This window comes from Mus musculus, chromosome 5 (assembly GCF_000001635.26).
Source record: "Mus musculus strain C57BL/6J chromosome 5, GRCm38.p6 C57BL/6J".
NCBI lineage: Eukaryota > Metazoa > Chordata > Mammalia > Rodentia > Muridae > Mus > Mus musculus.
Window position 1 is genome coordinate 144,495,100 of NC_000071.6, and position 25,040 is coordinate 144,520,139.

Consider the following 25,040-nt stretch of genomic DNA (forward strand, 5'->3'; position numbering starts at 1 on the left):
TCAGGTTCCTGCTTCTGTTAAAGCCGTCTGGAAGCATCCCTGTAGACACACCCAGAGGTATCTTTTCCACAGAGATTCTAAATCCAGTCACTTTGACAATGATGATCAACTGTCAGAAGAGCAAAGATTTATTTTGGCTCACAGTTTCAGAGAGAACTCAGTCCTTCACTGTGGAGCAAGGCATGGTGGGTAGCAATGGTTCCAAGCCACAGCAGTGGGATCCTGAGGTGGCAGGTAGAGAATGGAGAGGAACCAAGGGTGGCATGACCTTCATAGGCTTAATGTGATGCTTCTACCAGTTATGCTCCACCTCCCACGTGTTCCACAGCATTCAAGACAGCGGCAAGAAATGGGGACCTGGGTATCAAAAGACGAGCCTGTGAGGGGCATTGCTATTCGAAGTATCACAAAAGATTCTGCTAAACACATTGTCTTTAGCTCATAGTGTTGATGGCAGATGCTCTCTGTGTTCTAGTGTGCTCTCTCTCCTCTCTCCCCCCCGCCCCCGTGTGTGTGTGTGTGTGTGTGTGTGTGTGTGTGTGTGTGTATTTGTTTTGTCTTTTGATCCAAGGTCTCACTTTGTAGCTCCATCTGGCCTGGAATTCACTGGATGCGGTGCTGGGAATTCAACTCAGGACCCGCTGAGCCAGGTCTTCAGATCTAGCCATATGAGTTTTCACAGACTATGTCATAGAATCATATCTTCACACCTCCTTTGTGATCTCATGCCCCTCAGACTGTCCCTTGCATCAACTGTACCCTTTCTCTGACATGCCTCACCTGTCCCTGTCATTCCACACTTTCCTGTAATATATAAATGGAAGCCTACAAAGTTCAGAAGGCTCAGCCCTCTGAGACAAACTTCTTTCTGTCAGTGATTCATTTGGATCTTCTGTCCCTGGTCCTCTTAGTGAGTGAGTGAGTGTGAGTGTGTGTGTGTGTGTGTGTGTGTGTGTACTCACATGGCTATGAGTGCATGTGTATGTACGTACTCATTCAAGAACCATGTGCATGTGGAGGCCATGGAGGCCAGAGTACAACCTCAAGTGACGTTTCTCAGGTACCATCCGCCATTTTTTGAGACAGGTCTTTCACTGGCCTAGATGTTGCCCACATGGGGTAGGATGCCTGGCTTACAAATCCCTGGGACCTGCCGGGATCTGTTTCCCCAGATCTTGGATTAAACATACACACCACCCTGACCAGGGATCATGTGAGGCTGCCAAGGATTAAACACAGCCGAGCCCTTTGCCAACTGACCCAACTCTCCAGCCCACTCATTCCTTTGTGATTGCCAAGTAGCTTTCCCCAACATGGATATACCTTACTTTACCTCTTCCCCAGGGGAGGGACACTGAATCGGTGTTTAGAATTCTTTGGTGAATGTAAATAAAACAGTCGAGAATATTCATATCCAAGTGCGTGAAAGCACACGTTTTCACTGGTCTCAGGTAAACATTCAGAAATGTGACCAGCTGGTTCATAGGAAACTTTCTTAGAGCTGTCCCGACATCACAGGCATTTGGGGGCTGGCAAGTTTTCCTTTGTTTGTCTTGTGGCACACTAATCGACATGTAAATGGCATCTCTCCATGGCTTACATTTACATCTCCCTAACGGCTAATCGTGCTGAGCATGTCTTCATGGACTTATTTGCCATCTGTGTATTTTCTTTGGCAAGATGTTCAGATCTTTTGCCCACTTTAAAAAATTATGTTGTTTGTTTTCTTGAATACTTTAGAATTCTTTATGTTTTCTACATACAAATCCCTAATTGCAGGTTTGGTTTTTTTTTGTGGGGATTTTTGGTTTCTTTTTCTTTTTGTTTTTTTTTTAATAGAATCTCCCTAAGTTGCCCAAACTGGCCTAGAATTTGTGATTTCTTTCTATGCATCCCAAGGGCTGGCTTTACAGGTGCTTGCCACCCCACCTGAGCAAAGTTTTGCTTTCATTGTGTTTTGTTTGAGATGCTAGGGCTGCAATCCAGAGCCTTTGCCCTTTAGTCAGGTGCTCTACCACTGAGCTACGTCCCCAGCCCCTCACTGGGGGATTCTAGGCAGGGGCTCTACCCCTGAGCCACATCCCTAGCCCCTCACTGGGGGATTCTAGATAGGACCTCTATCCCTGAGCCACGCCCCAGCCCCTCACTGGGGGATTCTAGGCAGGTCCTCTACCCCTGAGTCACACCCCCAGCCACTCACTGGGGAATTCTAGATAGGGCCTCTATCCCTGAGCCATGCCCCAGCCCCTCACTGGGGGAGTCTAGGCAGGGGCTCTACCAGTGAGCCACACCCCAGCCCCTCACTGGGGGAGTCTAGGCAGGAGCTCTACCCCTGAGCCACACCCCCAGCCCCTCACTGGGGGATTCTAGGGAGGGGCTCTACCACTGAGCCACGCCCCAGCCCCTCACTGGGGGATTCTAGGCAGAGGCTCTACCACTGAGCCACGCCCCCAGCCCCTCACTGGGGGATTCTAGGCAGGGGCTCTACCACTGAGCCACGCCCCCAGCCCCTCCCTGGGGGATTCTAGGCAGAGGCTCTACCACTGAGCCACGCCCCCAGCCCCTCCCTGGGGGATTCTAGGCAGGTGCTCTACTGAGCCATGACCCCAAATTCTCAATCAGGGGTTCCAGGCAGGTGCTCCCCTCGTGAACTCACAAGTCTGATGTCATAACACACTACAACTGTGTTTGCTTCATCCACTCTTGATTTCTTGGAACAATTCAGAGGGAGAGAGAAATGCATTTTAAGTTTTTACTTTCTTCTAAACTATTTTGGGAGGTCTTAATTTCTCTGTGTCGGTCCAAGTTTCTATCTGGTGTTATATTCTTCCTCCCAAAGGATTGTCTTTAACACAGCTTATATTATAGATCTGCAAATCATGAATTCTCTCTCTTTTTGCTGACTTGGGAAAAAAAATCTTTATTTCATGATTATATTTGTGAGACAAGTCACCAGTGACTTTTGTTTTCTTTGTTTCCCTTTCAGGACTTTAAATATATCATTCCTTTATCGTATATACTTTAAAATACCACAGCTATTTATTTGTTTGTTTGTTTGTTTATTTATTTATTGTGTGTGTGTGTGTGTGTGTTTCTCTGCACATATGCATATGTGTTGAGTGTGTTGAGGTCAGAGGTCGGGTTTGAGGAGTCTTTACTTCTACCATGTGGGCTCTGGGGATTGAACTCCGGCCATCAGTATTAGCAGCGAGTGCTTTTACCCTGTGAGCCATCTTGCCAGCCTATGACCTGCATACTTTAAAAAAAAAGACATTTATTTATATTTTATGTATGTGAGTACACTGTCGTTGTCTTCAAGCACACCAGAAGAGGGCACTGGATCCCATTACAAATGGTTGTGAGCCACCGTGTGGCTGCTGGGAATTGGACTCGGGACCTCTGGAAGAGCAGTCCGTGCTCTCAATGGCTGGGCCATCTCTCCAGCCCTGCATACTTGTTTATAAGAAACTTTCACTGTTATTGTGTGTTTGCTTCTGTCCGAAGTGTGTCTGCTTCTTCTCAGTTGCTTCTGGAATATGGTATTTATAATTAGTCTTTCGGACTGGGGATTTAGGATATGTCTGAGGTTTTTTTCCTTATTAGCATATTGATGGAAGGTTCTTTGCACTCGCGTGATCCTCTGATCTCTTTAGATTTGTAATCTAAAGTTACTTTAATTTTGGAAAACTGCTGCTCAGCACCTACACTGCTGTTTATCTGCCTCACTGTCTCTCTCTTCGTCTTCTGGGGTCCCTGTAGCAGGTACGCTAGACCACGGATGGCTGAGTAGAGCTGCTTGCTTCTTCTGGGATCCCTGTAGTAGGTATGCTAGACCATGGATGGCTGAGCAGAGCTTCTTGCTTCTGAGCTTGATGCTTGGAGCTCTGCTCCAGGGGTCCATATGGTGCAAGAAGCAGAGAACGGACTCCACCATGTGTTCTTAGATCTTCACATGCACACCTGGACAGATGTTTGGAGGAGACCTGCTAGAGGGAGTTGGTGTCTGTAGTTCTGTACTATAGATAGGATTCCCTTTGCCTTCAGTAAACGGTTTAAAATGATATTTGAATTCCCACACACCTGTATAGCACCTGAAACCTTTTCCTCTCATGTTCTGTCAGACTTAATTTAGATTACTGCCTTCGTTTATTTTCTTCTGTTGTTGTGATAAATATCTTGACTAGAACAACTTGAAGTGTATGTGTGTGGGGGGAGGGGGCTCATTTGGCTCCTATTTCCAGGTGATAGCCAAGGGAAGTCAAGGCAGGCAGCAGAAACGTGAAGGAGATGTTCACATCAGACCCATGGTCAGGAAGAGCAGGGGGCCATGAACGAATGCATAGCAGTGCTTAGCGCTCTCCCTCCCTCCCTCCCCCCCTCCCTCCCTCCCTCCCTCCCTCCGTTTCTGTCCGTGGTACAGCCCATGGAATGGTGTCACCCACAGAGCTGGGGTCCCATCTCAATTAACCCAATTAAGAAAATCTCTCATAGCCAAACCCAGAACCCAACCTAATCCAGACAATTCTGTGTTAAGCCTTTCCTAGCTGATTCTAGGCTGCGATGACAGGTAAAACTAACCACCGTAATTCAGACTGCACAACTACCCTGCAAACTCAGCCTTTGGATGGACTAGAGAGAAGTTAGGAATTTCTTATTGTTGGAGTAGGAGCCATCTTCTTCCTGGCTTTCCGTATCCCAAAACTCTGGTCTATTTAGTTGGAAGGTGAGGAAACAAAAATAAATAGACAAGAAATGACTGTGGAGTCAGACAGGGAGGTTTTTACTTTCGAATGGAGAAGCTGGGTGGTTACCCAAGGACTCTGCTCCATCCGATCCAGGATACGGCATCCTAGAACAAGGATGGAGACATTTGCCAAAATGGAAGAAGTAGAAAGGCTTGAGTTGGGCAGTAGTCAGTGGCCATGGAATGACTAATGGAGGGTGGGGGGCTGGGGCTGAGCCTGCGATTCAGCCGTGCTGGTAGGTTATACCAGGGTAAGGAGCTGTGACTCAGCCATGCTAGTGGGTTATACCAGGGTAAGGAATTGCATCAGCTGCTTCCTGCTAGGTCTGAGAGCTAAGAAAGGGGGCATATTGTCTAAAATGGTTGGCATATGACCCTGCACCTCCCCCAGTGTTTGTTAAATGAGTCAAAATATGCTTTCTGTGGGCTGGAGAGATTGCTCAGAGGTTAAAGTTTATTCTGCTCTCACAGCGGACCCCTGTTCGATTCCTAGCTTACCCATGTTATGAGGCTCACGGCCATGTCTAACTTCAGCTCCGGGAGATTCGACATCCTTTCCTGAACTCAAAGGGTACTTATGTGCATTGCCATATGTGTGTACATGTGTGTCCATAAACATCCTTAGGTGTCTTGCTCAAGCACCATCTTTCTTATCTTTGACACAGGTCTCCCACTGACTTGAAACTCACCAAGTGGGCTAAGCGTGACTGACCAGTGAGCCCGACAGATCCATTTGTCTCTGCTTTATGCTGTGCCCGTGGAAGTCACTGGCGCTGGGATTACAAGGATGGGCCTCACACCCAATGTATTGTGTGTGTGTGTGTATGTGTGTGTGATGTGTGTGTGTGTATGATGTGTGTGTGATGTGTGTGTGTGTGATGTGTGATGTGTGTGTGTGTGTATGATGTGTGTGTGTGTGATGTGTGTGGTGTGTGTGTGTGTGATGTATGTGTGATGTGTGTGTGTGATGTGTGATGTGTGTGTGTGTGATGTGTGTGTGTGTGTGTGATGTGTGTGTGTGTGTGTGTGTTTGTCACAAGCCACAAGTGGAGGTCTGAGGACAATCTTCAGAAGTTAGTCCTCTCTTTCTACCATGTAGGTCTGGGAATTGAACTCAGGTTATCAAGTTTGTTGATGTGATGGCTTGTAAAAGCTTGGCCCAGGGATTGGCACGATTAGAAGGTGTGGCCCTGTTCTATTGGAGTAGGTGTGTCACTGTGGGGGTGTGGGCTTAAGACCCTCATCCTAGGTACCTGGAAGTGAGTATTCTGTTAGCAGCCTTTGGATGAAGATGCAGAACTCTCAGCTTCTCCTGCACCATGCCTGCCTGGACTCTGCCATTTTCCCTCCATGATGACAATGGACTGAACCTCTGAACCTGCAAGCCAGCACCAATTAAATGTTGTCCTTGTAAGAGCTGCCTTGGTCATGGTGTCTGTTCACAGCAGAAAAACCCTAACTAAGACAGTGGACAAGTGCTTTTACTCATTGAGCCATCTCATTTGCCTGTAGCATTTAAATATATATATATATATATATATATATATATATATATATATACATTATGTCACAGTTCATTTTTGTTTTGTTTAGCACTACCAGGGATTGAACTCAGGGCCCAGCATATGCTGGGCAAGCACTCTTCCACTGAGCCACATCTTCAGTTAAATATATATTTTAAATAAATAAATAAATACACACACACACACACACACACACATACAAAAGCGCGCGCGCACGCACTCTCTGGGGAGTCAAACCCAGTTGCTTGCGCTTACAAGGCAAGCACTTTCCCTACTGAGCCATCTCCAGTCTCTCTGCTCTGACTCCTACTGCCCTGGTCTTGAACATTCTACTTATCTTCCAAGCCCATCTTCCAAGCCCTCTTCCAAGCCCATCCTTCCCACTTCAACCTGCTGAGCGTCCCTGTCACAGATCTGAAGGTGCCCATTTATCTCTTCATTTTTTTCCAAAGTGTCAATGGCTCTTCTCTTCCTAGGCTACAAACACAGAGGCTCAGCCCATGGGACCCAGTCAGGAAGCTTCGCTGAGGGACCGGGCAGGTGTGAAATATACAGAGCCAGCTGGGGGAACCGCATACACACCCAGTCACGATGAGTAGCCACGTTTCTACTCCAGGTGACCCTTGTCAAGAGAGGGATCGTGGGTTCACGTTTTCCAACCCTCCCATGTCCACAGTTAAACTGGAAACATTCATTTTTTTGCATGAATTTCACAGTGTCTTATGGGAACTGGTTTAAATTTTCGTCGAATCCCTGTGTGGTCTGGGTGGGCTGTGACAGCTACCCGTGGCTTGGTAAAGTTCCTGTCTCTCAGTGACACATTGTGCTGTTATTATCACACGCAACGGTTTCTTCAGTGTCTTGTGCCCTGAGCCCGAAGCCCCAGTCAGCTCTCCTTCTGGGCCACAAGGTGGAAAGTTCAAATGTCCTTCCCCAACCAGCGGATGGGTCTTCTGCTTGTATAGACCTGGAAGCTTCCATGTGTCAGTGTGAGACATCTGAGGAGTGGATGGAGCTCAATGGTAGAGTGCTCGCCTAGTATGTAAAAGGTCATTTAAAAAACGTGTGTGTGTGTGTGTAAATATGTGCGTGTGTAAGTGCAAGTTTGTGTGTGCCGTATGTGCTTGTGGCTGTCAGAGGATGAACTCTGATGCAGGTCCTCACCTCCACCCTGTTCTAAGCACAGCTGCTAGTCATTCATTGCTGTTACACACCACGGTGGACGTCTGAAAGACTCCCAGAGCCCTCCTGTCTCCACCTCCCATCTCACCAGACGAATGCTGGGACTGTAGACAATGTGCTATCATGTTTGGCTTTCCATGGGTTCTGGACATGAAACGCAGGTCCTTACACCCACCCAGCAAGCATTTTAGCCTGCTGTGGTCTTGTCTCCCTTCCCATCCCAAGCCTTAGGTTTGATCCCAGCACCACAGAACAAATCTGCAAGCGAAACCAGAAAACTTTGCCAGACTTGACACACGCATACACACGTGAACGCTCGCGCACACGCGCGCACACATACACACACACACACACACACACACACACACACACACACACACAAGCACCATGCACATTCACGTGCATGTAAGAAAGAAGCTTGACTCTCACTAGCCACTGTAAATACTATTTCTGTGGTCTCAGGTCGTTCAGAGCCTACTTTCAGACCGGCTTGCTCAAGTCAGAGAAAAGAGCGACTAATTAAAATTCAATATTTGCTTAGAACTCTTGTTGGTTTTAGCCTGGGGGCATACAGGCCAAATACTGTTTTCAAAAGCTAATTGAGTTTGTTCTTTTCCACACATTTCAGTTGGTGATTGATTTGAATTGTGGTACCGGTTGCTTTTGTTTGTATTCAGTGTTAGAGTCAGTTTCCAGCCCATCCTTCCTTCTCGTTTTTCTTTTTTTAAAGTTTTTTTTTTTTGTTCTAGATTATGTGTGTATGCAACTGGTATCTATTGTGTAGTATGTATATATATGCTTTATGTGGTGTGTATAAGTATGTTTATAGCCGGGCGGTGGTGGCACACTCCTTTAATCCCAGCACTTGGGAGGCAGAGGCAGGCGGATTTCTGAGTTCGAGGCCAGCCTGGTCTACAAAGTGAGTTCCAGGACAGCCAGGGCTACAGAGAAACCCTGTCTTGAAAAAACCAAACCAAACCAAACAAAACAAATAAGTATGTTTACTTGTATGCGTATATGGTATAGTGTATATGTGTATGTGGTGTGTGTATATGTACGTATGTGTGCAAGGTGTAGTGTGTATGTGTGTGTGGTGTATATATATGTATGTGTGCATGGTATAGTGTGTATTGTGTGCTGTATGTATGTATACATGATATAGTGTGTATGTGTGTGTATGTGGTGAGTGTGTGTGTATATATCATGCATGGTGTAGTGTGTGTGTGTGTGTGGTGTTCATGTGTACATGGTACATGGATATGAGTGTGTGTGTGTGTGTGTATCCATGTGTGTACATACCAGACAGGCCATTAAATGCCCTCTTCTACTGCTCTCTGCTTGTTGCCTTGGCACAGCGTCTCTCCCTGAACTGAAACTCTTTGTCAGGTTAGGCTATCTAGCCAACAAGTTCTTGGGATCAGCCCATCTCTGACTTCCCCATTGCTGGGGTTATAGGTATCTTCAGCCATGCCTGGCTTTTTAGGTGGGTGCTGGGATGTGAATCCACGTCTCCACACTCACATGGCAAGTCCTCTTATCCACTGAGCCACTTCTTAGCCATTCTGCCTTCCCTCTTCCCCCTCCTCCTCCTCTGCCTCCTCCTCTACCACCACCACCTCCTCCTTTTCTTCATTGAGACCAGCTCGGCTCAGAAGCACGACGTAGCCACAGCCAACCATGGATTTCAATCCTCCTGCCTCCACCTCCTGAGTGTTGAGGTAGTGCTGTGATTACAGGCATGCACGGTTACACCCAGCTCAGTGCCTTCTGCTTAATAGAACATTCTAGGAATTGGTTCCAGAGAATTTATAGGATTCACCAGCATTGTTTCGCTGTATAATATTTCCTTGAGCAGATGTCTCATGGTTGGTTCAGTCGCTCTGCTGTGCATTTGCATTGAAAATGTTTCCAGGACTTCGGTTGCTATTTTAAGTCTTCAGGGAAATTCCTGCAAGTGAAAGGCTGGTCAAAAATTGAAAGCGCACGTCTGTTTGCGAGCTGCACAAGTTCCTTCTGTAAGCGCTGCAGTCGTTTTTTCGTCATCACCCATAAACTGTGTGGATGCTTCTGTCCTTGCAGCAGCATGCCAGTGTCACAAATGAGAAGTGCCACCTCAGGGTAGCTTTAATTTGTTTGTATCTTATCACGAGCAAGGAGGAATAAATACATTTTTATATAATGACCGTTTACTTCTTTTCTGTGAATTGATTATTTTCCCCACTTTTCTTTTGCATTGGAAAAAAAAAGGTTCCTTTCCCCTTATTTTCTTGGTACTTGGAATGGAACCTGAGGCTTCATATGTGCTAGGCAAGCACTCCCCTGCTGACTCATGCCTGGAGCCTCTCATTGGCCTGCCTAGAATCCCCCAGTGAGGGGCTGGGGGCGTGGCTCAGTGGTAGAGCCCCTGCCTAGAATCCCCCAGTGAGGGGCTGAAGGTGTGGCTCAGTGGTAGAGCCCCTGCCTAGAATCCCCCAGGGAGGGACTGGGGGCGTGGCTCAGTGGTAGAGCCCCTGCCTAGAATCCCCCAGTGAGGGGCTGAAGGTGTGGCTCAGTGGTAGAGCCCCTGCCTAGAATCCCCCAGTGAGGACCTGGGGGCGTGACTCAGTGTTAGAATGCTTTTTTAGCATGTGTGAGGCCCTAAGTTCAAGAGTATATTAGAACAAATTGCCTGGGACTGTTTGTGTAACTTGGAGCCACTAGACTCTTTGGGGTTTGGAAATGCAGAAAGCAAACAAACTCTTTACAACTTTGTCAAAGATAAATCTTCTAATATACAAAGAGGTCAGTATTTACAACTCTTGGGTCATTGGAGACCTGACTAGCATCTCTGTCACTTGAGTGGGTGACCGTAAAGCCAGCCATTGAAGAATGTGATCTTGACTTAGCATTTTGTCCTCCCTGAAAGCAAGAGTCAGGCAAGTGAGTTCCAAGGAAAAAGATAGACTGGCTTTCACTCCTCTCTTTATAAAGCTTAAACTGGGTTTTGGGTCATTGGTGTCTTCTCCAAGGCAGAAAAATACCTTCAGCAAAGAAGAGAATGACAGTGTTTTTGGACAGAAAAGGGAAGCCCCAAGCAGAGTAACTGGCCCCCTTTCCCAGACCTCACAGAGAAAGGACACACAGTTTCATCACCGACCACTTAGCAGACACCGGTTGATAGCTCTTTGGGGAAGCACCACCATCCTGACAAAACAGCTCTGTGACTCCTGCTGTGTTTCTGAACTTGCCAGTTCAGGCTGCCATAGCAAAACAGACAACTTAAGGCTGAAGAGATGGCTTGGAGGTTAAGAGAATTTGCCAGCTCATCTGGAGGACCTGGATTTGGATCCTAGCACCCATATCAGGTAGCTCACAACCTCTCAGAACTTCAGCTCCGGGGAATCTGGTGCCCTCTTCTGGCCTCCACAGGCACTGCATGCACATGGTACATATAAACATTTGCATGCCCGTGTACACACACACACACACACACACACACACACACACATTTATTAATTTAAAAATAAACATTTTTTTAAAAAAAAAGAAAACAGACAATCTGTTCCTTATTCATGGAGGATATGTTTAGAAACCCTCCACTTGATGCCTGGAACATAGTATTGTATCCACAACCTGTGGTTTATATACAAACATGACTTAAAGCCAGCCCCATATGGTTGTGGCTTAAGTATGAAGTGTGTTGGGGACTTCATGTCCAGTATAGGGGCCTATGGAACCTTTAGAAAGTAGGCTCTAACTGTCTTGGAAATTAGTCACTTGGGTGGTCCTTTGAAGGTTATAGGCTGGTCTCTGCTTCCAGCTTTAGTCTTTGTTTCACAGTCCTTTGTTATGTGAAGACTACTCGCTCCCGCCACTGTGAACTCTGTCATACTGTCACTGCTGTGCTGAACAAAACCCCTGAAATCCACGAACCAAAGCAAACCTTTCCTCTCTTCAGTTGTTTCTGGCCCATATTTTGGTCATAGCGACCCAAAAATAACATTCACATTTATTCTCTCTCTTTCTCCCTTCTTTTTTCCTCCCTCCCTCCTTCCCAAGATGAACAAGGTAAGTATTTCTGCTTTCACATACTCTCAACCATGACCCTTTGTGTCTTTAGGCACTGTGGAGCCAGGCTCCCAGGGACTGAACCACAACCATCCAGGACAAAACAAATCTCTCCTTTTAACTTGTTTACATCGGGTTTTTTTGCCACAGTGAGGAAAAAAAAAAAAAAAAAAACTAACACGGGGCTTGGAGTGGCCACTTAGTAGATGTAGTGCGTGCTACTGCACCCACAAGGACCGGGGTTTGACCTGTTCAAGGACAGAGGACCAGGAAGCAGAATATGGGCGGAAGCTGGAGCAAGGATACAAGGATACAAGGTCTGTATCCTGGGTGTCCTCTATCAGTCTCAATCAGTTCCTTTGGAGAGAGGTGTTTTACTGAACCTGGAGATAGGCTGGCAGCCATCAATCTCCAGAGATCCTGTTTCCATTCCGACCAGCACCCGTGACCTGTGCGCATGTGCGGCCGTGCCTGACTAGTGTGCTGGCGATCTGAACTCGGGTCCTCAGGTTTTCACAGCAAGCTTTGTCTGCGGAGTCACCCGCGACAGCCTTCCTTTTTGGACAACAAGCGGCTCTCCCGCCCTCCTGTCTGCCATTTGCATGATGTTGACTTTGAACTTTAGCATCTCATTTCTCAGCGCTGGGTTTCTTTTGCTCCCTGTAGTTTAGGAAGGGCAGAGCTTCCTTCAAGGCTGCGAGTCGAGCCTTAGATAAGCTGCAGAGGTGTGAAAAGAACCTGTCTAACCAGATCTGCAGAAAAAAAAAAAGCGTTTCCAGAGGTCTTTAATCTGGTCCCTCCGGGGTGTGTGGCATTGCAGGCTCACAGTGGTTCAATCAGACACAGGGAAGTGGGAATAGGTTTCCGCTTTCCACAGCGAGCTACTTGGTGACTTTCTTTTCTCTTTTGCCTTACGAACTGTTCACAAACTTATTTTGAGCTCTGTCTGAGACGTAGACGTACATCTGGGGCCGTGAAGGATCAGACAAATGCTGCTTGATCATTAAGGAGCCGGCTTTTTAAAGATCTGTCTGAGGATTCTGCCAGCTTAACCTTAAACTGCACGCGAGTGGCACTGGGTAAGGGGAATGGCCAGCCCAGATCTGTTTCACCACAGCTTATGTTAGATGACAAGGCATTTCATGATTTTGGGCCATTTGAGATAAGTTAAGCAAATTAAATCTCCTTTGTGGGGGTCTAGGGAGGTGGCTCAATAGGGAAAGACCTTGCCTTGCAAGCATGAGGACCTGAATTCGAGTCCCAGCACCTACTGCGCGTGGGACGAGGGAGATGGCTCAGTGGTTAAGAGTACCTACTGCTTGCTCTTGCAGAGGACTCAAGTTCAGTTCCCAGCACCCATATCAGGAAGCTCTCAACTGTCTGAAACTTCGGCTCCGGGGGATCTGACTTGTGTACACTCACACATATATGAACCACATATGTATCTTTTAAAATAGGTAAAACCCCTTTTGAAAAAAACTGAGTATGGTGGTATATAAATGTAACCAAGCACCCTCATTCCACCCCTGCCCTCATCCTCATCCTCGCCCTTGCCCCTGCCCCCGCCCCACTCACGGAGACAGAGCCAGGAGGATCCCTGAGGTTGGCCAGCCAGCGAGCAAAAAATTGGCAAGATCTCATTGAGAGAGACGCTGTCTTTTAAAAAGGTGGATGTTTCCTGAGGAGGACAACACCTAGTGTTGGCTTCTAGCTTTCTCCGGTACTTGTTTGTGTATGCATGCATGAGTGTACACACACGTGTGCATGCGTGCACACATGGGCATGCTCTACCCTGCAAACCTGAATTGCTGTAAGGCTATTTGTGTGACGCTGATACTCTGCTAGGTTGTACAGACAAAGGTAGGTTTAATAAATATTCGATAAGCTCACTTTAGCTCAACTATCTGTGTATAAGGCACAAAACTCAGCACGACGAAGGAAGAAGGAGCCAGATTACCCGAGAACACTTGCTTTCTTAGGTATTTTGTGTTGCAGTAATGTTAAAATAGGGGCTGGGGAGATGGCTCAGTCTGTAAAGTGTTTGGTGAGCAGGCACGAGGACTTGGGATTCCCCGGGCTCCTCTTAAAAAGCCAGGCAAGCCTGCACACACCAGCATCAGGAAGAGCCCAGTGAGAGAGCCTGTCTCAAAAAATAAGGTAGAGGACAGGTGGGACAGCTTGTTGGGTAAGGGAGGGCTTGCTGCCAAACCTGATGACCTGAGTTCTGTCCCTAGAACCCACATAGTAGAAGAAGAGAACTGATTCTAGCAAGTTGTCCTCAGACTTCTACATGCACATCATAGTGAATATGAACACACACACATAGACACACACCACCACCACCACAAAATAATAATAATAATAATAATAATAATAATAATAATAATAAATGTTTTAAAAATAAGGTACAAATTGATACTGGAAGATACCTAATGTTGACCTCTGGTCTCAACACGCATGTGCCGACCATGGGTATGTGTGCCTTCCCATACACATGCACACATAAACATGTTCACACATGCACTAAGTATAAAAATATGTGTTACTCCCCCCCCAAAAAAATTCCATGTATGTGCTGTGCATCTAAGGACTTGGCTCTCCCTGTGCTCTGTTTCACTTCTAATGTATGGGAAGGGTTTTGTGGAAAGGAATAATCTAAGTGGTCAGGACTTAAGGAAAGCTTGTGCCATGTTGGTAGGGCTTAAGTAATGCTGTTAAAAGCATTCGCTCAGACTGGGTGGCCGAGCTGGTGCCAAAACAAAGGAACGAATTCATTCACAAGGTACTTTGGCCAGGAATACCCAATTACACTGTCATTGTGGATCTAATTCCGTGTTGGGCCTGAAATGTTGTCCCCGAGCTGATATGAGGAAACCCTCGGGAAGAGAATGGTTCTAATGTACAGAACTCAGCCTGGGCCTGAGAGCACACAGCTCACGCTGGCTCCTCTCAGAAGGCCCTTGATGTTGATGGATTCTCTCCCCCCTCCCCCCACCGCACCCCACCCTTGTTCCTGCACTTACTAAAGGCTCTATAGAGAGCCTTTGTATTTCTGTGATTTGTTCCTTTGTATTTCTACTTAGGGCCTGAGAGGAGCCCTATCGAGTTCCCTCGGATAGCATCTCAGACCACCTGATGCCTGGGTGTTATGAGAGGCCTTGTTGCTTGGGAGATAATATCCAGGCTGATTCTGTCTGTCACCTGGTTGGGCATAGAAGTCGGTCTAAAAGGGACTCTGGGAAAGAATGTCCTCTTCTGCTCTGTGGAGCGGGAGGCTCAGGGTGAGTGTCTGTCATGCCAGGACCCCAAGAGCATGCAGGGCCGCCTGAAAGCACTCCTGTCAGGCTGGAGATACAGCAGTCAGTAAAGTGCTCCCCGCACATGTATAAAGGCCCGTGCTCAAGCTGTTCAATCCCCTACAGCCCACATTCAAAAGCAAGGGAACGCTGGGTAAAGCCGGAAAACTGGAGTCTGCATCCCAGGGTGTGTGTGATATGCGGAGAGAACAGATGTGTCCAAGTTGTCCTCAGACCTCCATGTCTGGGCCCTGGCATGTGCACCCATGTGTGTGCACACACTAAAATAAGGAAATATAATCTAAGAAAAAAAATGGACGCCAACATGGTAGTGAGCATTTGCACCGTCAGCACTGTGGAGGTAGAGTCAGGAGGACTTACTGGCCAGCCTAGCTAGTCAGTGAGAGACTCGGATCCAAGGAATAACGCTGGAGGTTGACCTCTGATCTCACATACGCACTCACGGCCCCTCCTCCCATCCCTCTATGTCCTTGCACAAACAGGAACATGTGAACACAACCTGCATGCTCTAGCCACTCCACAAGTTGTCTTCTGACTTCTGCATACATGTGAGCACACATACACATGCTTGCACAGACACACACACACACACACACACACACACACACACACACACACAAAACCCCATGCTTGCACTTTTGACTACCTCGTATACATCTTCATCTACTTTGCCATCCTAGGGTCTGCATATGCCCCCCACCCCCACCACTCCGCCCCCCCACCCCCACCACTCCACCCCCCCACCCCCACCACTCCGTCCCCCCCACTCCACCCCCCCACCACTCCGCCCCCCCCGCCCCCCCCCCGGGGGTCAGGGATTCCAGGGAGGAGAATAAACAAAGTTGTCCTTGGTCTCAGAGACCTTTAGTCCCAAATCTGCCATTTCAGAAAGCTAGAGGGACCAGGCAAGTGTGTAAAGGTTTTGGATCTGACTTATCTAAGTGTCTGACTGTTCATGGGAAAGAATTAAAATTCAAAATACATGTCCTCCAATATGCAGCCAGCTAAGCCAAAACACACCGTGGGCATCAACTGGCCCTCAAGCCACCAATACATAGTTACTGACCTGAGTCCCTCTGTGAGAAGCGACTTGTACCTGGGGTATAACTAGAATCTAGGTCACGTGGATTGGCAACCCCTCGGTGTCTACCACATCAAGTGTGGTTGGGAAGAGTCCGTTCCTCGAGAGGAAACAAGCCTCTCTGGTCTCCTTGTAAGGGCCCAAGGACAAACCAAAGTCATGTGGAGGTGCCTATAAGCTCATTGCTCTTACAGTGACTAGGGAAGGGTTACTTCCAGGAGCAAGGGAGACCCCAAGGCAGCTGCTAGAAATTCTTTAGTCAGCCCCGATGATGGCCTCTCTCTCCATAGCCACAGAGATGGAAACCCCTTCCAGATAACTTCCCTCAGCCCATATGCTTCAGCCCAGCAGTTCCCTACCTTCCTAATGCTGTGACCCTTTAATCCACTTCCTCCTGTTGTGAGGACCCACAACCATAAATTTATTTCTGTTGTTGCTTCATTTTTTTTTCCATTTTTTATTAGGTATTTAGCTCATTTACATTTCCAATGCTATACCAAAAGTCCCCCATATCCACCCACCCCCACTCCCCTGCCCACCCACTCCCCCTTTTTGGCCCTGGTGTTCCCCTGTACTGGGGCAGATGCCCCAACTGGTAAGAAGGACACATGCTCCACTATGTTCATAGCAGCCTTATTTATAATAGCCAGAAGCTGGAAAGAACCTAGATGCCCCTCAACAGAGAAATGGATACAGAAAATGTGGTATATCTACACAATGGAGTACTACTCAGCTATTAAAAAGAATGAATTTATGAAATTCCTAGCCAAATGGATGGACCTGGAGGGCATCATCCTGAGTGAGGTAACACATTCACAAAGAAACTCACACAATATGTACTCACTGATAAGTGGATATTAGCCCCAAACCTAGGATACCCAAGATATAAGATATAATTTGCTAAACACATGAAACTCAAGAAGAATGAAGACTGAAGTGTGGACACTATGCCCCTCCTTAGATTTGGGAACAAAACACCCATGGAAGGAGTTACAGAGACAAAGTTTGGAACTGAGATGAAAGGATGGACCATGTAGAGACTGCCATATCCAGGGATCCACCCCATAATCAGCATCCAAACGCTGACACCATTGCATACACTAGCAAGATTTTATTGAAAGGACCCAGACGTAGCTGTCTCTTGTGAGACTATGCCGGGGCCTAGCAAACACAGAAGTGGATGCTCACAGTCAGCTAATGGATGGATCATAGGGCTCCCAATGGAGGAGCTAGAGAAAGTACCCAAGGAGCTAAAGGGATCTGCAACCCTATAGGTGGAACAACATTATGAACTAACCAGTACCCCGGAGCTCTTGACTCTAGCTGCATATATATCAAAAGATGGCCTAGTTGGCCATCACTGGAAAGAGAGGCCCATTGGACTTGCAAACTGTTGTTGCTTCATAATTGTAATCTTACGACTCTTATGAATCGTAATGTAAAGATATCTGGTGTGGGGCTCCCCAAATGCTTTAAGTCCCACAAATTGACAACTGCTCTAGCCCCTCCTGAAGACCAAGAGGCCATGAGCAATTGGGGTGTGATCACATACCCGTGGCTTTGAGGGGCAACCGGAAGCTAAGTGAGGGACAATGTCCTGCCTGCTTTAAGGGAACATCAATAAGTACCATCATGATGGACTCTTGCAAACAGCAAGCAGTTGATCTGATGAAGATGGAAGGAGGCTGTTTTGCACTGAGGACTACCATGTTTTATATACATATATATGTATGTATATGTGTGTGCATGTATATGTATATATGTGTATCTATGTGTATGTATGTATATATGCATGTATATGTGTGTATGCATGTATATGTATGTGTATGTATATATATGTATATGCATGCATGTACATGCATGTATATATGTATATGTGTGTGCATGCGTAGCATATTTATGCATACATGGATGTATGCGTATGTATATATGCATGTATGTATGTACATGCATATGTTTGGGGAAGGAAATGAAACTGCTGGACTTTAAGTGCCAAAGTTCCTGATCTGCTGATTCTAATCTCCCCTGACTAGGACTGCATGGGAAGGGCCGAATTACCTTTCTTTGAAGGTCTCAAACATAGCCAGTTTGTCCTCTGGGCTCATTTTCATATCTGCCACCTGGAAGTGAGACTTCCAAGTTGTTGACCTTAGTGTCTATGAGAGGTGTGTTCATTATTCAACTTCCTCATCTGCAGGATAGGACTCTACAGGTGACATTATCTCAGGGACGGAAAGAGCTGGCAATGGGGAGCCCCTGATGTGAGCCACACCAGTCTTACCATGGTGTTGTCACACAGGGATAACTTATAGTATTATTCAGCATAATTTCAAAACACCAGTGGTCTACGAAAGATGTAAACTTAGTTGGTAGTGTCTTTTTCTAGCATGCTCTGAAACTCTGCCTTCAATCTCTAGCACCATAAAGAGGAGGAGGAGGAGGGGGAGGAGGAAGGAGGAGGAAGAAGAGGAGGAGGAGGGGGAGGAAAAGGAGGAGGAAGAAGAGGAGGAGGAGGAGGAGAAGAAGAAGAACTCAACACAATATTAGGGAGCTGAAGTAATAGCTTAGTCAATAAAGGCTTGCCTTGCAGGCCTGGGGACCGAGCTAGCCTAGTCTGACAGGCCAGTGAGAGGCCATCTCTCAAAAAACAAGGGGGATGGTGGCTAAGAAATGACACCCGAGGTTAACTTATGAGATCTACTTATATGCTTGCACACAAAGAGACACAGACGCACACACATAGACACACACCAACATACAGACACACACAGACACGGGAATAAAATAGCGTCAGTGATCTCAAATAACTTACGTAAAAACCTGATGAATAGAGACTGACTAAAACGAGCCTCCATGTGTGATTCACACCGAGCACCAGGGAAACTCACAAGAAAGGAGCTCTCAGGGCCCAGGCAGGAACAGACTGAATCCTGAAACCCAAGCAGAAAAGCTATCCAAGGTAAAACTCAGCAGCCAGGAGGGAAAGAATTTGTTCTTGAGAACGATACGGCACAGAGCTTTCTCTGAAAAACGAGAAAAAAAAAAGAACAATCTGCTTACTAAAAACCTCCAAGGAAAGAACATCTCCCCTCATAAATACTTCATATTCAAAACTGTCAAGAGAGAAAAAGAGGGGAGAGCAGTCTTTTTCCTCAAGTGAACTGAGATAGCTACTAATAAACTAAAACTTTGCCAAGGATGAAGTACAGAAAGTGATGTGAGGCCAGGCAAGATGATGTGCCACCTATCCCAGTGACCTCAGCTCCATCCCCAGGAACAGCTGAGCAGAAGGAGAGAACTGACCCTTGCAAATTGTCCTCTGATCTTCACATGTGCACTGTGGTGTGTGCACTGTGGCGTGTGCACATGAGAGTGCACACACACACATACACACACACTCTAAATTAAAACATAAACATTTTTCAGTGGAGCAAATTAATCCTTTTCTATTAAAATGAGTCCTGTGTTCTTAGATAGTTAAAAGTTGTTGCTGTTGGGCTGATGGCTCAGTGGTTAAGAGCATTGGCTGCTCTTGCAGAGGACCTGGGTTGGGCTCCCAGCACCTACATGGCAGCTCACAACAATCTGAAACTGCAGTTCTTAGGCATCTGGCTGGTTTTTCTTCCTCCCTTCCTTCCTTTCTTCCTTCTTCCCTCCCTCCCTCCCTCCCTCCCTCCCTCCCTCCCTCCCTCCCTCCCTCCCTCCCGCTTGCTTTCTCAGGCATACAAGTCGAACATTTACATAGATCAGGTAAGTACTCATAGAAGTCAAGTAAACAATAAAAAGTTGCTGCAGTCACCTGGGTTTCTCCATGCTGGAGGATTGTTAGGGAGTTCCTACTTCTGAGCCTTTGATTCTTGTTTTTTTAGGATTCATTTTTTTATTTCACTTGTGTGTCTGCGAGTGGATGTGTGCATGCACTTACCAACAGAGGCCAGAAGGGGGCGGCATATCCCTTGGAGCTGGAGCTACAGGCATTTGGGGGCTGCCGGACACGGGTGCTGGCATCTGAACTCAGATCCTCTGGTAGTACAGTCTGTGCTCTTAACTGCTGAGCCGTCTCTCCAGTCCTGGTTTTGGTTCTTCCACGATATTTCTGTCTCACTTTGTGGTGGCTGCTTTCTCCAAGTTTTGGAGACCCATCCCGGTACCTCTCTGCAGGGTGTTCAATGCAGTGCAGGTCCACAGGAAAGCATTTCCATAACAGCGAACTCTTGCAAAAAGACTGACCGCCCCCATGCTCACCGGCCTCCATCACAGGTGTCTGTAATCAGCCCCCCCCCCCCAGGGGATATAGTTACTTTTTCCATATTACTGTGACCAAATGCTGGAAAGACTTAAGTAAGGAAAGGCAAGGAAGGGTTTATTCTAGCTTGTAGTTGGAGGGAAACCCACGGCAAGGGCGTGGGGTGGGGCATGGCAGCAGAGGTCAGACAGTGAGGAAGCAGGAAGTGAAACCAGGCTACAAAACCCTCAGGCACACATGCAGGCTAGTCCAGTGTTTAGTCCCCACAATCTACGTAAAAGCTGGATATAGTGACCGTCTGAAATGGAGGTAGTATTCCATTGTGTAAATGTACCACATTTTCTGTATCCATTCCTCTGTTGAGGGGCATCTGGGTTCTTTCCAGCTTCTGGCTATTATAAACAAGGCTGCTATGAACATAGTGGAGCATGTGTCCTTCTTACCAGTTGGGACATCTTCTGGATATATGCCCAGGAGAGGTATTGCGGGATCCTCCGGTAGTACTATGTCCAATTTCCTGAGGAACCGCCAGACTGATTTCCAGAGTGGTTGTACAAGCTTGCAATCCCACCAACAATGGAGGAGTGTTCTTCTTTCTCCACATCCTCGCCAGCATCTGCTGTCACCTGAGTTTTTGATCTTAGACATTCTGACTGGAGTGAAGTGGAATCTCAGGGTTGTTTTGATTTGCATTTCCCTGATGATTAAGGATGTTGAACATTTTTTTCAGGTGTTTCTCTGCCATTCGGTATTCCTCAGGTGAGAATTCTTTGTTCAGCTCTGAGCCCCATTTTTTAATGGGGTTATTTGATTTTCTGGAGTCCACCTTCTTGAGTTCTTTATATATATTGGATATTAGTCCCCTATCCGATTTGGGATAGGTAAAGATCCTTTCCCAATCTGTTGGTGGCCTTTTTGTCTTATTGACGGTGTCTTTTGCTTTGCAGAAGCTTTGCAATTTTATGAGGTCCCATTTATCGATTCTCGATCTTACAGCACAAGCCATTGCTGTTCTATTCAGGAATTTTTCCCCTGTACCCATATCTTCGAGGCTTTTCCCTACTTTCTCCTCTATAAGTTTCAGTGTCACTGGTTTTATGTGGAGTTCCTTAATCCACTTAGATTTGACCTTAGTACAAGGAGATAGAAATGGATCAATTCACATTCTTCTCCATGATAACCGCCAGTTGTGCCAGCACCATTTGTTGAAAATGCTGTCTTTTTTCCACTGGATGGTTTTAGCTCCCTAGTCAGCTATTAAAAAAAAATGAATTTATGAAATTCCTAGGCAAATGGATGGACCTGGAGGGTATCATCCTGAGTGAGGTAACCCAATCACAAAGGAACTCGCACAATATGTACTCACTGATAAGTGGATATTAGCCCAGAAACTTAGGATACCCAAGATATAAGATACAACTTGCCAAACGCATGAAATTCAAGAAGAACGAAGACCAAAGTGTGGACACTTTACCCTTTCTTAGAAATGGGAACAAAACACCCATGGAAGGAGTTACAGAGACAAAATTTGGAGCTGTGACGAAAGGATGGACCATCTAGTGATTGCCATATGCAGGGATCCATCCCATAATCAGCTTCCAAATGCTGACACCATTGCATACACTAGCAAGATTTTGCTGAAAGGACCCAGATATAGCTCTCTCTTGTGAGACTATGCCGGGCCCTAGCAAACACAGAAGTGGATGATCACAGTCAGCTATTGGATGGGTCACATGGCCCCCAGTGGAGGAGCTAGAGAAATTACCCAAGGAGCTAAAGGGAACTGCAACCCTATAGGTGGAACAACAATATGAACTAACCAGTACCCCGGAGCTCTTGTCTCTAGCTGCATATGTATCAAAAGATGGCCTAGTCGGCCATCACTGCAAAGAGAGGCCCATTGGACTTGCAAACTTTATATGCCCCAGTACAGGGGAACGCCAGGGCCAAAAAGGGGGAGTGGGTGGGTAGGGGATTGGGGGGTGTGTATGGGGGACCTTTGGGATAGCATTGAAAATGTAAACGAGGAAAATACCTAATTAAAAAAAAAAAAAAGAAGGTGGAGGTAGGAGAATAGGCCAGAGGCTTGAAGGCCTGATACCAGGGGCTTTGCATAGCCACAGCAGAAGAAACGAGACGCACAGTGCCTCGAGATCATGGGTGAGTTAGTGAGATGGCTCAGCAGGTAGAGGCACTTGCCACCCAGCCTGATGACCTGAGTTCAATCCCTAGAACCAACATAGTAGAATTAAATACAAATCCACCCTGGTTGTACTCTGACATTCATGTGCACCGTGTGACACACGCGCTAAAAATAATAAAACGCAACTTTAACCATGATGACGACCACGGCTGAAGGAGAGAATGGACTGGCCTCTGACCTACTCCACAGGTATACTGTGAGACACTTACACCCACAAATATCCCCACCACCCCCACCACCAAATCAATTGAAATGTTGTTTTTTTGTTTTTGTTTTTGTTTTTGTTTTTAATTCCCTCCGGCGAGGCTCCACGTCCTACAGTTCTGTAACTTCCCTAAACATCTCTACCAGCCTGGGAGCAAGTATTCAAACATGTGAGACTGTGGGAATGCTTGATACCCCACATTCCTCCCTCCTCTCGGCTGCAGTCACTTGGGGACTCTGGCAGGTACGCCCGGTGCGTGTGGGGATTGGTCCCTCAATGGTAGTCTGGGACCAGGGAAGGCAGCCCTGATGTTACTCCATCATCTTCCGTTAGTCCCTCTATGGGACCGAAGGCTTGGTCTTCAAGGTGCCAGAGGACATCGGCCCAGTGACCCCAACTCCATCTTCAGGGTCTCTCTTCTTCTGTCTTATGCCCTGAGCAACAGACTGTCGGAGACAGAGATTTGCTCAATTGCCAGGGGAGGACCTAGCTTACTAACAATGAAGGCCAGGCCTTGACTTTTCCTGTCTTCTGCCTGCAGGAGATAAGAGTCTCTTTATTTGCTGTGGAAGAGGCTCTCTGAATTTCATGTGTTGACTTTTACGGTCTTTCCCTCGAGGCATCCATGACCAGCTCATTAAAAAGAGTCTCATTCCATTGACGTTCGTTTCATTCTAGTATCACGTTAACCCCTCTAGTGCCAGAGATGCTAGAAGGGAGGGTGGATAAAAGGTACCAAGCATAGTTAGACAAGAGGAATAAAACCTAGTGCTTTACCGCACAGGAGGGGAGTTATGATTTACAACAATTTATTATAAAATCTCAAAATCATTAAAGGAAAGGAGTTCAAAGGTCTCCAAATACAGGGGCTGGGGAAAAGGATCAGTGGGTAAAAGGCGCTTGCCGTGCAGGCATGAGGAACGAACGGAGTTTGATCACCTGTGTAGCAAGCTGTGCATGGTGGCAAGCACTCGTAATCCCAGTGTTGAGGAGGTGGAGACACGTGGGTCCCTGAACTTGGTGGTCAGTCAGTTTAGCCCCATCAGTGAGCTCCAGGTCCCGGTGAGAGATGCTGGCTCAAAGGACAAGGAGGACAGCTTCTGAGGCATGATGCCCAAGGTTGGCCTCTGGTCTCCACACACGTGTGCACACCAGAATACACAGGAACAAGTACATTCACATTTGTTCCATTCGCACAAGCACAAGCGCGCGCGCGCGCGCGCGCACACACACACACACACACACACACACACACACACACACACGTTCCCAGAACAGGGGAGGAAAGAAAGAAGAAATTACCGCACTGCACCCCATGAATACTTGTATGTCACATAAGAAATAAAAAACTTCTGGGGTTTTTGCATTTCCTCTTCTTTTTCTTTTATTTCCATTTAAAGACAAGGCCCCATAAAGCCCAGACTGGCCTCAAACTTGTTCCAGCCAATCAAATGCACAGCTTTCTGCATGCTAGGCAAGCACTCTATCAACTGAGCTTCACTGCTGGCTCCTACCTACTCTCTGTTACGAGACAGTCTCAAGTAGCTCAGACTGATCTCAAACTCACCATGTACTGATCTTAACCTTGGACACCTGTAAACATTTATAAACATTTTTATACTTATTTAGCATGTGTGCATGTGTGTGTGCACGAGCGCGCACACACACATGAACGATTGTGTTGTGAGTGTGAGCACACGTGCCATAGTGCACACACGTGTGGAAGTCAGAGGAAAACTTGCAAGAGTCAGTTCTCACCTACCATGTAGGTCCAGAGACTAGAACTCTGGTCATTAGGCTTGGTGTCAAGCTCCTTTAGACTCTGAGTGAATACCTAATCATTTTGTCCCCACCTCCCTCCCATGTGCTGGGGTTACAGGTATGCACTGCCTCACTCACCCTCTTCCAGCTCTGTGGCCTGGTTGGAGATTTTAGAACAGCTTGTGCCTTCCCAGCTACTCTTGACCATATCCTGCTCCCATCGCTGTCTGGGCAGGAACCAGAGCTCCATCTTCATGGACAAGGTCTGTTTGATGGGTGTGGGACTCTAGGCAGTGGTTCTGATGCTTTGTCTGGGTATCAGCCTGTGAACGCTGAAGGTCCTCTTCCCCAATTGGTTCTTGATCGAGCAATAAAGATACTAGCAGTCAATGGTCACTCCACCCGATATCTCGCATGGCGGCCAGTGGCTCTCTCTCTCTCCCTCCTAAGCACGTCGAATCCCTTTCCTCTTCTGCATCTCCTTGCCTGCCTGTGGGAACCTAGAAGTTCTGCCTCTTCCGCCCAGCCATTGGCTGCTACCATCTTGGGTTAGTAGAAACTACATGCTACATGGGACTTAAATTCTATCTTTGAGTCTACTTCCTCATATTCCTTGCCATCCCTACTGTCTGAGGTTCATTTCCTCACAGTGGAGAGTTGGGTAGAACAGTTACCTGGGAGCACTAGAGTCCCACATCAGAAGGGGAGAAAAGATGGAGTTAAACTGTAAA

General features: G+C 46.9%; 1 long non-coding RNA gene across 3 annotated transcripts; it reads right to left on the bottom strand.

Moving 5' to 3' along the window:
* Gm33765 lies at window positions 1-25,040 on the bottom strand. 3 transcript variants are annotated; one of them, XR_868687.1, is made up of 4 exons: window positions 24,984-25,012; window positions 24,448-24,667; window positions 18,707-18,917; window positions 1-357 (listed from the first exon to the last, which is right to left on the bottom strand). It is a non-coding gene; the product is annotated as a predicted gene, 33765 (long non-coding RNA). The 3 variants fall into 3 exon arrangements; XR_868686.1 differs by having other exon boundaries at window positions 18,783-18,917; window positions 24,448-25,040; XR_377199.2 differs by having other exon boundaries at window positions 24,448-25,040.